Source organism: Coenobita brevimanus, chromosome 13 (genome assembly GCF_032717465.1).
Source record: "Coenobita brevimanus isolate Jiangsu-jjx chromosome 13, ASM3271746v2, whole genome shotgun sequence".
NCBI classification, from domain to species: domain Eukaryota; kingdom Metazoa; phylum Arthropoda; class Malacostraca; order Decapoda; family Coenobitidae; genus Coenobita; species Coenobita brevimanus.
The window spans coordinates 24,556,503-24,571,349 of record NC_136966.1 but is presented as its reverse complement, the minus strand read 5'-3'; positions in this window follow the sequence as shown (position 1 = coordinate 24,571,349).

Here is a 14,847-nt window from a genome sequence, read left to right as displayed (position 1 = left end):
GGGAGTTTCCTCACCCGTAACAGTTATAGCCCCTGTGTAGTCCACTCCTGTTATATGGAAGGGCCGACTTCTTATGTTCACCCTATCCTTCGGTAGGGCTGGTGGTCCTGGGTAGATATAAGGTCGCTGCTCATACCTCCTACAAATGATGCAGTTTTTGAGATATTTTTTAATAACCTGTCTACCCTTGGGAATCCAGTACCTTTCCCGAATTTGGGCTAGGGTCTGCGGTACACCTCCATGGAGAGTGGAATCATGGGCTTCCTTTATAATAAGTTGTACAAAGCATCCACTCTTAGGTAATAAAATGGGATGTTTGGTTTGGATGGGCAAGTCAGCCTTTACTAATCGGCCTCGACATCTTATCAGACCTTTTCCGTCTAAGAACAAGTCTAAATTCTTCATCAGCTTATTCCCCTTTCCAGTGTCTTGGCCTAAAAGTTTGTATATTTCCCCGTAAGAATTTCTTTGTACTCTTTTCAGCCAGTATTCTAGGGGATCTAATTTCTAAACCCCACCTTCTTATTCAGAAATTCAACAACCAATTTAGTAGTATTTAGAAGTTGTGTTATTGACGAGAATCGGCTGATGTCAGTTACTTCTGGCTCAGGTACTATAGGATCCAAGTTCACTGCACTAATCTCAGCAATACTGTCCTGTTTCTGTTCAGGGCAATCCTTAGTGAGTAACCATTTAGGACCTTTAAACCACAAGTTATCTTTGATCAGTCTCCTTACGGTCGAACCTCTCGAGAGCAGATCAGCTGGATTTTGTTTGGAGGACACATGCATGAAATTAAATTTGGAAGACAGCTCTTTAATAGTCTTCACTCTATCATGGACGAAAAGAATTTTACTGTCTTCCTTCCCTATCCAGTAAAGACAAATCTCACTGTCAGTCCATATGTTAATATCCTCAAACTGAGTATCAGGAGTAGTGGTTATATACCTGGCCAATTTAGTTCCTACTTCTATGGAAGCCAATTCCATTTGAGGTAGGGTTCTTTCTTTAATTGGCGCAACTCTGGCTTTGGACATTATAATCTTACTATCCTATCCTGTTGTGCAATAAGCTACTGCTTCATAGGCCCTTTGAGAAACATCACAAAATATGTGTAAGTGCGACTTCTCATTACTGTTTATTTTCCTGGGAATACATATGCTTGATGTGGTTTCAAACTCCTTTCTAATCTGTTCCCATTGTTCCACATATGTCTCACCCAATTCAGTGTCCCAGTCTAACTTTTCTCGCCAAGCCTCCTGTACTGAACATTTGCCCCTGATAACTATAGGACTGACAAATCCTAATGGGTCAAATAGCTTGGAAACCTGACTTAACAAGGACCTCTTGGTGAGAGTGACATCAGAGAACTAAATTGGTTTAAAACTTATTACATCAGCTGTTGTATCCCAGTTAAGATCTAACGCATTTTGAATTTTGGGAATGTCAGAATCTGGATAGTCCTCTTGTATTTTATTCCTCAAAAGCGGTGAATTTGTAATCCAGCTCTGTAACGGCAAATTTTCCTTCCCACATTCGGAATTGGCTACTTTATAAGCCTTCAAAGCTTCCGACTCTGTATCAGCAACACCTTGCAAATTATCCATATAAAAAGCCTGCCCTATTTCTGGACATTTGGCATTTTCAAAATGATGCTTTAAAGTGTTGCAAAGTAGGAAAGGACTAGCACAAGAGCCAAAGAGCACCGATCGGAAACAGTAAGTTTTCAATGGACTATCCTCATTTAGTGGATCATGAGGCCAGAGGAATTTTGTAAATTTCCTATCCTCATCTCTCAGTCCTATACTGAGAAAAGCCTTACTAATGTCTGCTGTGTAAGCGTAAGGTTTCTCTCTAAATCTTAGTAACACATTCCCTAACTTCTCTGTTAGTGTAGGTCCAGAGTATAGGCAATCGTTCAAGCTAGCTGATCCCTTGGAAGCTTTACTACTACAGTTGAATACTATCCTTATGGGAGTAGTTACTGAATCCTTGCTTACAGCATGTTGTGGTGAGTGTCCTTTTTTGTGGTTAACAGGGTATTCTACCTCTTCTATAAATTTATTCTTCAATTGATCCCTTATAATATTATCATATAGGATCAGATGTTCTGGTTTATCTCTCAACTTTCTTAGAAGAGAATTTAACTGAGCTTTAGCTGCTTGGTAATTTGTTGGTAACTCTGAATGGTTAAGTTTCCATGGTAATCCTACCCAATATTGTCCATCCTTAATTTCCACAGACCGATTATACAAGTCCAATGTTATTTTATCTTCAGGGGTTGGTTCCTCAGAGTGTATACCTATACTGTCTAGGTCCCACAGTTTGTGTACAGGTTCAATTTTTTCATCCAACAAGTCATTTATCTGAGTAGGTTCTAATTCTGCACCTATTCTGGCTACCATCAATGACTGTGCGGGGGTAACAAAGACTGAGTCTACTAGTTTGGCCTCTCCTTTAACTTGTTTTGGTAAAGGCAACTGACCCATAATAAGGTTACCTCCTGGACTCTTGAACAACTGTACCTTATTCCTTTTGAAAGTCCTATGTAGGAATCTTCCACAATAATCAGAACCAATTATCATTTTTATGGGACCCACAGTATCTGATTCCACATTCTGTTTAGCCAACTTTATCCCTGAGCTTTGTAGATGATCAGAGGTTTCCTTCAATCCCTTTATGTATATACTTGTCTCCATAGTATCAAGCACAGCTGCTGTTATACGGCATTTATATCTGCCTAATTGTATTACAGGTCTAACTAAATCAAAAGACTGAGCCTTCCTAGTTGTTAAGAATCCTGTAATGGCTAGATTTACCTTGCCAATAACTGGTAACTTTAATTTCTCCACAATGTCTGCAGAAATGAAAGTTTTCTGAGCACCCGTATCAAACAGGGTACATACTAATTGATTTCTATTCTCAAACAATACTTTCACATCTGCTATTGGTACTGCAGCTGGCATTACTAATGGAGCATTCCCTTTTGCAATTGTCATATTGACGCTTGCAGGTTTAGGAACCTCAATTTTCATCCTAGGGCATAAAGCACTATGATGATGATCTTTTTTGCATTTAAAGCAAATATGTAATTTAGTCTTACAGTCCGCGGCAGTATGTTCGGAGTTCATACAGATTATGCAACACCCCAGTTCCTGAAGCTTCCCTACTCTAGAAGCATAATCAGGGTACTGTTGACAGGATGCACTGGAATGTTGCTCACCACAAAAGACACAAACTTTCCTGTCTTTTACCATGGAAGGTTTTACTTCCTTAATATCCTCAGCATGTCTATTCCTTATCTTTAATACTTTATCCTCGGCCTTTGTGGAGCTAAGGAAAGTACCTATCTCTTCTTTAGGCACATACTTAGTCTTCTCTGACTTAACTTTCCCAACCAGTTGGTTAGTGGGTTTTTTCTTTACTTCAGTCTTTTTTTTTTACCTCAGTAGTGTTTAATGTTCCTTGCAAATGTTGACAGAGTTGCATCAAGCCTTCCTCAATCTCTTCACAGGAGAAATTATCCTTCTGGTACCTACCATACAAAGCATCCTTGGTTTTCGGTGGTAGCTTTAAGGACACAATTCTTGAAAGCACCCAAACTGATATCTTAATATCTTCGTAAGTACCTAAGGCCTTTAAATTACAACTTAGTGCAATTCTAAATTTTTGCAAGGAATCAAAATCGTGCCTAGGCGTGGGTAATTCTATTAGAGCCCTCAATAATTGATTTATAACTTGCTCCCTGTCTTTGTAATTTTGTCTAAGGATGGTCAAAGCCACCTCAAAATTATTTTCTTCTACTGGTAATTCTTTTATCAGTTGATATGGTGTTCCTTTGACCTGTCCTAACAAATACGTAAGTTCGGTGACTTTAGGGAGATCTGTTCCATCGTGTACCAAATATTTGAACTGGTCCCAGAAGGATTTCCAGTTCTGCTCCCCATCAAACTCCGGAAGCGTTATTTGTGGTAACACAGCTCTACTTTGCTGTGCCACAACTTGTGTTTCCGCGGCAGTGTCAGCTAATTCTGACTCTAGTGTCTTTACTACAGTTAAGTATTTTTCTAATTTGTTTTCAAACTTCGTAGTTTCTGACTCTAAGAGTTCCTTATTCTCAGCCTTTACTATAGCTGCTTCTAAAGTTAAGTAACTCTTTTCGTACTTACTCCATCGATCTTTCAGGATATTTAGGAGACTATTTATTCTCTCCTTGGACAGAGGTATTTGGTCCAACAACTGGTTACAATCATTTATGGCTCTAGTTACCCATCCTGCCTTACTACTAGAAGATCTTTGCAATAAAGAAACAGACATGTTGACGGAGTTCTAATTTAATAATTTAATTGTGAATGCCAACCACAAATTTACTTCAACGTAGTAATAATTTGATTATTTTAAATTTTGAAGAGGATAGGGATTAAGTCCTTCTTGTGCAAATTATCCCCTCTCCCAATTTCGTAATATTTATTACAGCTCAGCTAATTATTAATTTAATTTTGAGGAGTGTAGGGATTAGGTCTATAATTTCAACCTTTCCCCCAGGGTTATTAAACCTCTAGGGTTTTATTTCATCCCCACACTCAATTGCCAAAATACCCATATTCCCCGAGCTCAGAATTAATTACCTCAATACTCCATAGGCCCACCCATAGCTTGTACACATGGAACTCTCCTTTCTTATGTTCTACATAATTTATAAATTTCTGCAGAACCGCTTCCCTACCATGACGGTTCCAATGAATACCATCAGCTTTCAACATTGCTTGGAAGGGCTTGGCATTAAAATGTAAGAAATCCCTTCCCTTCCTGGCCCGTTGCAACTTTCGGTTTACAGCTCTGCTAATTAATTTATATGTTCCATAACAAACTGGAGAGCCATATGGCAGGTTCCTTGGCTCGAGGAGGGTTATGGCTACTGAGGATATACAAGAGCCCTCTATGGCTCCTACCACTGCTAGAATATTCTCCACTACTTCATTGACCTCCATGTCCTCATGGATATCATTTCCTCCAAGGAACAGGACCGTACGGTCATGCTCCAAGTCTAGTACAGCATTCAGCCTTTCATCTTCAGAGAAAGCGCTTGCCGTTCCTCCCGGAGCTCTATAGACACGTACGTCCACGTCTTCCACTTCAACCGAACGTGGTAGTAAACTGTCCCACAAAAGCAACTTTAAACACATTCAGCGCTTCGGCACACATCGGTTTTCCTCACTAGGTTGGGGCACCAAAAATGTGAAAAATGTTTAATAGTTCTGGTAAACAAATCGGGGCCCTCTTTCTGGGCACCAAAATGTGAAAAATATTTAATGTATACAAGTCGGTATCCCTGCCGGGGCACCCCTATGATAGAAATTTCTGGTATTTACTAATAAACAACTCGTAGGTCGTTACTCGTCTATAAAGTTGTTCTTAAGTAAATCAAACAAGTCTCATAGAGTTAGGCGAAACGTAACTTAACCTTAACTCACCTACAATAACTATTTCTCTTCTATCTCATAGCTAATCCCCCCTTGAATTGGCCAATTCGTAAAGGTTACTTAGCTAGTGAAGAGGGAGTGATCGATAACCGATGACAATGAGGCTGCTTTGTGTAATTGCTTGAGCAAGCAAGCGTCCTTATGATGTGTATATACAACCGTGCTAGCTTGAGAGTGACTAGGAACAGAGTGCTAACTCCACGAGCTCTAGGAACAGAGTGTTAAACACACGAGATCTAGGAGCAGAGTGCGGTGTGCGGCAGGACCCACCTCCCTCATAGAATGATAGGTTGCCAACTATTAATTATTTGCAGTACTAAATACAGTTAAATTACATCATGATATGTACAGGGCAAATCTAACAAATTAATCTTAGTTTTACTTAAACTAAAGTTAGACCAAATATTCCCTTTAACTGTGTAAATATCTTAATTCCACATCTGCTAAACAGGAGAATCTTTCCCTTTTTGCCACGTCATCTAACGCGCAGACGCAGTTTAGGTCAGTGGAAAATACCACATAATTACATGTATTTACAACGTATAGTTGTCCACGGGGGTTAAATGCAGTAGCATTTAATTTATCAATAACAAGAATTATTAAAGAGAACGTAATTTCTGGGTTATTAAAACCGCTTGAACAATTAACAATGGTCTCAATTTTTCCTCTGCCTTTAACCAGGGATAACGATGATAAAAATAGAGAGCGCAGCTGCTCTGGGGGAAAGTATTTCCCACATAGGCGATATAAGCGTTGTTCACTCACCAAAAACATCAACATATGGCACCTTCTTTTATGATGTTACTGCCTCATCACTTCTGCTTGTTTCTTCCTCTGGCTTATTTCTTCCTTTGTCCTCCACCTCAAGAATCACTTTCGCTTTGAATTTCGTCATGGAGAGACCATGGTGTGACATGTCTTTACTGGCCAGGTCACTGTTAACAGGCGAGTTGCCGAGAAAATGGCGTGGAGGGAGGGGGGGTCAGGTCGGGCCAGGCATTATCCCTGCCTGGCGTTGGGTGGAGGAAGGTCTCCCACATATGCCTACCAAAAATCACCCGTGAAACTTTAAAAATTTGCAAATGACGGACCTCGCAATTGCAAAACGTATGGATATCTGGTTGGGTGTCACCATGACAAAACGTGGTGACGTATCTATACGTCGTCGGGACGCCTCGGGTTAATAGCAGGAGGCCTGTGAGAATGGCCTCTACCATGCATATATAATGTAAGAAAATTAGTTAGACTGAAATGACAATTACCGTAATGGAGGAGTAGATTGGTGTAGGAAAGGCAGGGAATATTCGTTTGGGTGGAAGGGTTGTACAAAAACATGAAAGGAGGAGTTAAGCACTGACTGTGACACAGGAAAAAATTAGATCAGTATTTACTGAAAGAGACCAATATCATGCATATGGACAGTTTAAGAGAAAGCTAGAAAAACTGAGCAGTAAGCAGTCCAAAAATATGTAAAACAGAGTTGCACGATAGTACTGTAGGGGTCGAGTGATTTCTGAGAAAGGGATATTACGTACCCGTCCCACACTGCCACAGGCTCCAACAGCAATAGTTCAGCATAGAAAGGACGTTGCCCAGTGAGTTGTTCTTCCTGTGGTCAGCCTTCAGGTGTACAGTACACAGGATCAGCTCAGGCGTCATAAATAAACACTGGCTTCTTAAGTTTCACTGTCTTTATTTTCCAAATAGTTACACTGAATGCTTTCCAACTTCATTTCACTATTCTTACAAGCACTGGAGCTATAGGAACTTTACTAACTGCAATTACATTTAATACTTGACAACACTGCACTGTTTTTTTTTTTCACAAGTACCATTGATATACAAACTTCAATAAGCACTAAATACCAACAACACTTCACTGTTTTCACAAGTACCGGAAATATACAAACTTCACTGACACTACTCCGACACTCAAACTGAACTGAAAACTGACTGAACTTGCTCTAGTCTCTTTCCCATCCTTATATAAGTTTTCATTACTCTAGAAACTTCTACGTCTTTCCACAGGTCTGGTGTATTCCAGAGAGAGAGAAAACACAGTTGAACAACTCGGAGACAACCAAAACATGCTAAAGTTTCTTACACTGTACAACACTCTAAACTGTTTAGCATACAAACCCAAATTAAATTTCACAATTTAACACTCACATAAATAAAACATTATAATGAAAAGGAGCACAAAAATTAATGCATAACATACAAAACAATTACGCTCACAAACAGCAGGCAAACTGGCAACTCTGACGCGTCCCAGAACTAGCCTGCAGTAAACATCGGGAAACGTCGAAAAGCTGCTCGACTACCTAACTGGCAAATCTCGCTTCTTAACAGGAGGCAAGGCTTACCTAGCAAACTCAAATAGGAAAAGTAATAATTTATCAAGTTACTGAAACAAATAATTGCACACTGTGTTAGGGGAAATGTAATAATCAAGAATGTGAATACCAGAGTAGTATAATTACTGAACTAAACTGGAAATTTACTAGTAATAACTGAGACAAGGAAGGTGGCAATAGTATATATATATATATATATATATATATATATATATATATATATATATATATATATATATATATATAAAGAGAGAGAGAGAGAGAGAGAGCACATCTGATAACCTTTATTTTCAAACACGGTCTGCTGGTCATAGCTGGATGATAGGTGTGGAAAGAAACTGCTAAAAAAAAAAAAAAAAAAAAAAAGTTACTGCATCTCTCATGTGCTGTGGCTGCAGTGGATGGCACAATTCAGCCACCTTTGTGACGACGCAAAGCAGTCTCCACGCTAAAAATAATTCTGTAATAACTGTGTATTTGCATTTTGCAATATAAATTTAGGAATATAGGATGTATTGCTACACGAGTATAGGTGCACATAATTTGGGTGTACTGCAGTATAGTTCCTGACTGGTGGGCTGGCAGGAAACATACCATGGAAGTCTATGAAGTATGTAATAATACATTCACTTTGTTCTTATAAATTCAGATCTAGATATCTTCATTAATTTATCATTTCATGCAACTAATGGCATGACGAGGATAAATTATAATTTGTGATTTGCCTGTACAGTATACCGTACTTTGCTTGTTAATGCATCCTCTTTATGCGTTCTACCGTAATTTTTTACCAATTCTCATGAATATATGCATGTTTGCTACATATAAAAAAGTCTAAAATTGGTTATCGATGCGTCTGGTTAATTAAACAGAAGAAATTCGAAATTTGCGCTCTCTTAGCGCTCATCCAGCGTATTCTCGCCCAATCTGCGACTGTTGCATCATTAATAAACTCCTGAACTGGGTTTCAGCAAGACTGAAGGTCCAGATTTTTTTATGGTTATAATGACTGACGCTCAGGAACGTCTGACTACCGACCGTCGCCTTTGGACTGCCTAAACTCTTGGTTTTTACTGCAAGGCCCAAAATAGCAGCTCACAGGCTCACATATGAGTGAGTTCCCCTCATATCGTTGCCGTTTTCATGCCAGCTGGGACATAGAGGAGGCGGTGACAGAAATGGTAGAGAGGCGACCTGCAGTTCTAATGGGTCCAAGTTCGATTCCCGGCTGGGGCAGGGAACAGTATAAGGATTTGAATTTCATAGAAAACAGACTTTTCTGATCTACCAGATGAGCCACCGACATGTCATAAAAGTATCCCCGCTAATACCAGTACACCAGTCCTGTGTGAGACAGCCCTAGCATGTATTCAACATGGATGGTGGGCGTTAGGGCCAAAGTGGTGACATGTTACTTGACCACAGTAACTACGAGCAAAAATATTTCACGGGTGCGTGTGCAGTACTATTTCCACTTCCAACAGCATGATATGCATCTAAAATCACCTTGCAAAGGTGGCTAAATTGCTCATACTTCCGAATCAGAGTCTGTTTTGCAACTCCCCTAAATTTTGATAAATATCTTTTAAGCTGGATATAATCCTCTATAATATATATATATATATATATATATATATATATATATATATATATATATATATATATATATATATATATATATATACGTAATGGAAATCGATGGTGATGCAAATAAAACTTTCAAAACATCTCTAACAGCGGTAACATTTTACAACGAATTTAGATGTATACATCTGTATTGTAGTTGCTAAGTGGCGCCCCTGAGTGATGACCTTCATTAGAACTTTCAAGAGTTTCGGTGCCCTGTCGGGCCGCTAAACACTTATCCAAATTAGAAACATCTTTGAACCATGCTTCACTTTGGAGTAAGTGCTTTGCGGACCACCCATATGAGAGCCGTTTCTTAATAGCGACAACCACCACCACTAGCATCATAATCACAGCAACCAACACCACCACAGCTTCCACCAAAAGCATCATCATCATCACAGCTACCATCACATCCATCATAACAGCTGCTACCACCATCATCATCACAGTTACTGCCACCACTATCCCCATCACAACCACGATCACCACCACCACCATCATCATCACAGCTACTGCCACCACTATCCCCATCACAACCACGATCACCACCACCACCATCATCATCACAGCTACCAACACCACAAACATCATCACAGTTACCACCACCACCACCACCACCGTTAGAGCTAACGTCACAACAATCATTGTGTGTAGATGATCTGTAGTCGCATACCCGCTTCGGAATCCTGCCTGCTCATGAAGCTGGTTTTCTTCCAGATATGTTGTTGTTCTGTTCGTAAGGACTTTAATGCAGTTTTTAAATAACTGATAATGACCTAATGTGTCGATAGCTACTATGACCTTTTGAGTTGCCTTTCTTGTAAAGCAAAACAACTATTGCATTACATCATGTTCTGGGATTTTTCTTCTTTTTTATACACTCAGCAAATAAGTGGGTGAGCCTGTTTTGTACTTCTACCACTGCATCCGACGGTAAATCTGCTACTGACAGAGTCTCATGGGGTCTTCCCTTTTTTCATACATTTAACAGAAATGTTTACTTTGTCTGCTGCTACCTCTGGTATTTCACTTGTGCTAACTGAAAGTTAACTACTGGTACCACAGTCTTTGATGCATACAGTTCTTTGTAAAATTCTTGAACTCTCTTCACCATTCTGTTTCTGCATTTAATGATTTCACCGCTTTTTACTTTCAGTGATATAAATTCTTGCTTTCCTAGTACCATTTTACTTCGGGCCTGCTTCAGACTTTTTTTTTTAGGGTTTATCTGATCTGATCCATTTTTCCCTATCTTTTTCTTCACTCTATCTTGTTGATAAGCTTATTTATTTCTGCTGTTTCTGTTTCATCTTCCCTTGCTTTTCTTTTCATCTTATTTCTTTTCATGAGCTCGAGGGTGATTTTTTAATACTTGTTGGCTTTTGTTGTATTAGCTTTCCCTACTACCTCTGCTGATTCTCTCAGCACTTTTCTTAGTCTATCATTTAACTTATCATTGTCACATTCAGCATAACTTAGAGCCTGAAGTCTGTTCGTTTTTCTAACTGAAAAGCTGCTTTGTTTTTGCTGCTTATATTTGGCATATTTTTTGAATATTTTTAATCTGCTCCTTTCTTTTACTTCCGAAACTGAATCTGGCTATGCAACCCACTTTTCTATGGTCGCTCCTTATATTTACTTTATTGATGACTGAAATTTATGATCATGTTTTTCTTATCTCCTATAATGAAAATGATGTCATTTTTTGTTTCTCCATTTGGATTCTCGATTCCCATTTTGTCCCTGTTCTTTTGTGAAAGAATGTGTTCATTATTCTTTTACCCACTCCAAATTTTCCCATACATGCTTCTCCATATTTCAGTTTGCCAACTTTTGCATTGCATCTCCCATGAGTATAGTATATCTGTTTTTTGTTTTTTGTTTATTCTTATCCCATAATCTGGGAGATGTCGTCATAGAAAGTTTCTGTTTCTTCATCTGAGCATCAAGAAGGCGGTGCAGATACTTGTATTACTTTCAGGGTGTTTCTTTTGCCTGGTCTAATTACAGATACATTGCTGAATTTAATGATGTTCTCTGCAAGATTTCTGTTAATTTTGCCTTACTTTGTAGTAAAAAGGTGGTTTTTGTCATGGAACCGAAGCAATTTTTCTTCTCTTCTGTGGATCTCACTCAGACCTATAATATCCCTACTATGTTTTCTATTCATTCACTCCGACAAAGAGAATATGTTTTCATCCATGTTTGTTTGTTTGTTTGTCTGTTAATAGGATTACTAAAAAAGGAAAAAAAAGAGAGATTTGAACCAGATTTAGTGGGTAGATAGCCCATGTCTCAGGGAACAATCCATGAACTTTTTGGAACCGATATTTGTTAGTTGTTTGTCTGTTACAATTATTACTCAAGAACTAAGAGAGAGAGAGAGAGAGAGAGAGAGAGAGCTGGACCAAATTTGGTGGCTAGATAGCCCATTTCCCATGGAACAACCGATTAACTTTATTGATCTATCCGGACTGTATCACAGATTCTGGATCCAGAAAACACTTTTTGCGAAAATCCTTATCAGTGACGAGAAAACATAACCCATTATGAAGAGTGGTTTGGAAATGACGTTGCCCTTGTCAGAGAGATGCACTCCACTGAGTGCCCCTCAAGTTCATTAAGGTAACGAGTTTGTAATTTTCTGCAAGGTTTCCTACTATGTATGTGTAGATTTTTATGGATTCCAGTTTGTTTAATGCCCCGATATCTGACATGCCGAGACAGTGCCTACTCACTTACGGTGGCATACTGCCCGAAAGCACAGGAGCAGTGTAGTTGGACCTTCAGTAGACGATGATCCAACAATAAAGCCCGTGAAGTCATTAGCAGTTGAATTCATGATTGGCTGGGACGGCTTCTAGGAAAGTAATTTCACCCCCTACCATAGTTTTTGGTGAGGTGTAATTTTCATGCCACCTTAATCAGTATATTCGGTGGAGCACTATATATCTATAGTGGGTCCTTTGGTCCGTGCCGTCTAACACCATACCTCGTATATCTGCATGGCCTTTCCCTGTCTGCTATGCGGGGACGCACCAGATAGCATGGGGATCCTGCCCCCAGATATATATTGATAGATAGATAGACAAATAGATATTATGTTCTGTTTATATATATATATATATATATATATATATATATATATATATATATATATTTATATATATATATATATATATATATATATATATATATATATATATATGTATATGTATATTGTCACAAGTCGGCTCGTGACATCAACTTTGGTGGGAAACCGCGAACTCTAGTGGAATCCCAGTGTTTATCATTCAGTTTAACCGCTACGTATTCACCCGGTCGGGAGTGTTTTCAGAACAATTTTTCACTGTGTCATAAATGATCGTCTTTGTGCGAGACATTAGCACTTCCGCTAAGCGATTTATTATGGCCGTGTTTCACTCATTCTAGGTATTAACAATGCAGCTGGACACTCGCCTCTTTCCCACGATTTGAAGTCAGTCAAGTTTTGTGAGCTGTGGAAGCAGGTTGTGTGTGGCAGTGTCCTTCCTCAGCAACGACACCCAGTTCCCGCCACCGCCATTGAATTCCAGAGGCTCAGCGTGTGCAGTGTCCCTCCTCAGTAACGACACCCAGTCATCCGCTTTGTCCACTTTTCTGACCAGTATTTCTTTTCATTTTCCTAGGCTTAAGAGTTAGCTTTTGAGTGAACGAGTGAGTGCAATCTCCTTATTTTGAATTCATTTTGAAATGTAACATAAATTTATTTCTTTGTAATCAATAAATTTAACAGTTCTTTTTCTCGAGCTTAATGTAATGTAAACTCGTGTTTTATTTTCCATATTAAGCTTATTTCACTTATAGCTCCTAGTTTGCATAAATGCTTTGCTATTCATAACTGGTATTTAGGCCAGTCCTTTCGTATTAACCCGTCATGTCCCGAGGTTTTCCGCACCTCCGACATCCCCCAATCCCGAGGTATTTTCAAAAAAAATTTTTTTGGCTAAAACCTCCACTTTTGGTTAGAAACATCGAAAATTCATAGAGAAATCGCTCACCTGAGGTTTAAAATACTTGATCCAGGTAGGAGTTCCTCCTTACCTGACTGGGTTTTCTAACAGGCTGGCACCAAAGAAAACGAGTTCTATGGGAGGGTAACTATTTCACACAACTCATAAACGGTATTTATTTATTTACTTGGTACGAATTTATATGTAGTTTGAGAGTATATTGGTTTTCAAGCAGTAAAATAGGCATTATAAGCATTGTTTCACTCACTAACTAATCACCATACCTGACCTTCTTTTGCCACATTACCTGATCATTATTTCTGACTGTTTCTTCTTCTAATGCTATGTAAACTTTGTCCTCCACATTGTCATCGATTGGGGAATCACTCTGGGCCTGAATATCTTTACTGGCCAGGTCACTGGTAACAGGTGAATTGCCGAGACAATGGCGTGAGGGGGGGAGGGGGAAGGTTTTGCAGTGTAAGGCATTGTCCCTGCTTGGCATCTTGTAGAGGAATAGAGAAGGTGTCCCGTGTATACGTACGAAAAATCACGTGCGAAAATTGAAAATTGTGCAAATTAGGGACCTTGCAATTGCACGACGTACCAGTACGTCGTCGGGACTGGCAAATGCAAAATGTTGCAACGTACCCATACATCGACGGGACGGGGCGGGTTAAGGTTAAAATCCGTTGTGCCATCTAGTAATGCACAAGCAAGAATCTGTTATCATTAATAGCATTAGTTAGTGATTGTCAGGGGTGAAGTCACTTTCTCCAGAGGCTAATAGTACTAACAAACAGCAATTGTGAGGAATTAGTCTCTGCTGTGTACTGTTGAGAAAGTTTATAAATTCTCGTCCTTAAAGAATCAGTGAAGTAAGCTGGCATAAAGTAATCATTGCTTGATTTTCACAAGACAATTCATTGTCCTGTTCTCAGTATTATTGAATAATTATCCTTTAATATTGGATAATCTTTAAAAACCCCGTGACAATTGGCGACCTCATTCCAGGATATTAACTCCTAGCTCTAAAGCTATTCATGAGGTAATACTCACTCGTTCATACTTAGGTATTTATCATTAAAGTCTATGGGCACTGCCTTACTGGTGATTATTGATTCATTTTTATTAATTTACATAATAGTTTTCACAGTCAGTTGTTTGTTTATTTTCTTTCTTTACCAGTTTAATTAGATAAAACTGGTCACCACTAACCTGTGCCTATATTCTTTATTCTCAATTATTGACATCTTTCTCTGAAAAAAAAATTGCAGTCAGTACTGAGTCGCTAGTTTACTTAGATTGAGTTAGCATCATGTCCACCAGCGTCTAAGTACAGGAAGCCAAAGATATGGGTCTTACAGACCCAACTGAAATTAAGGA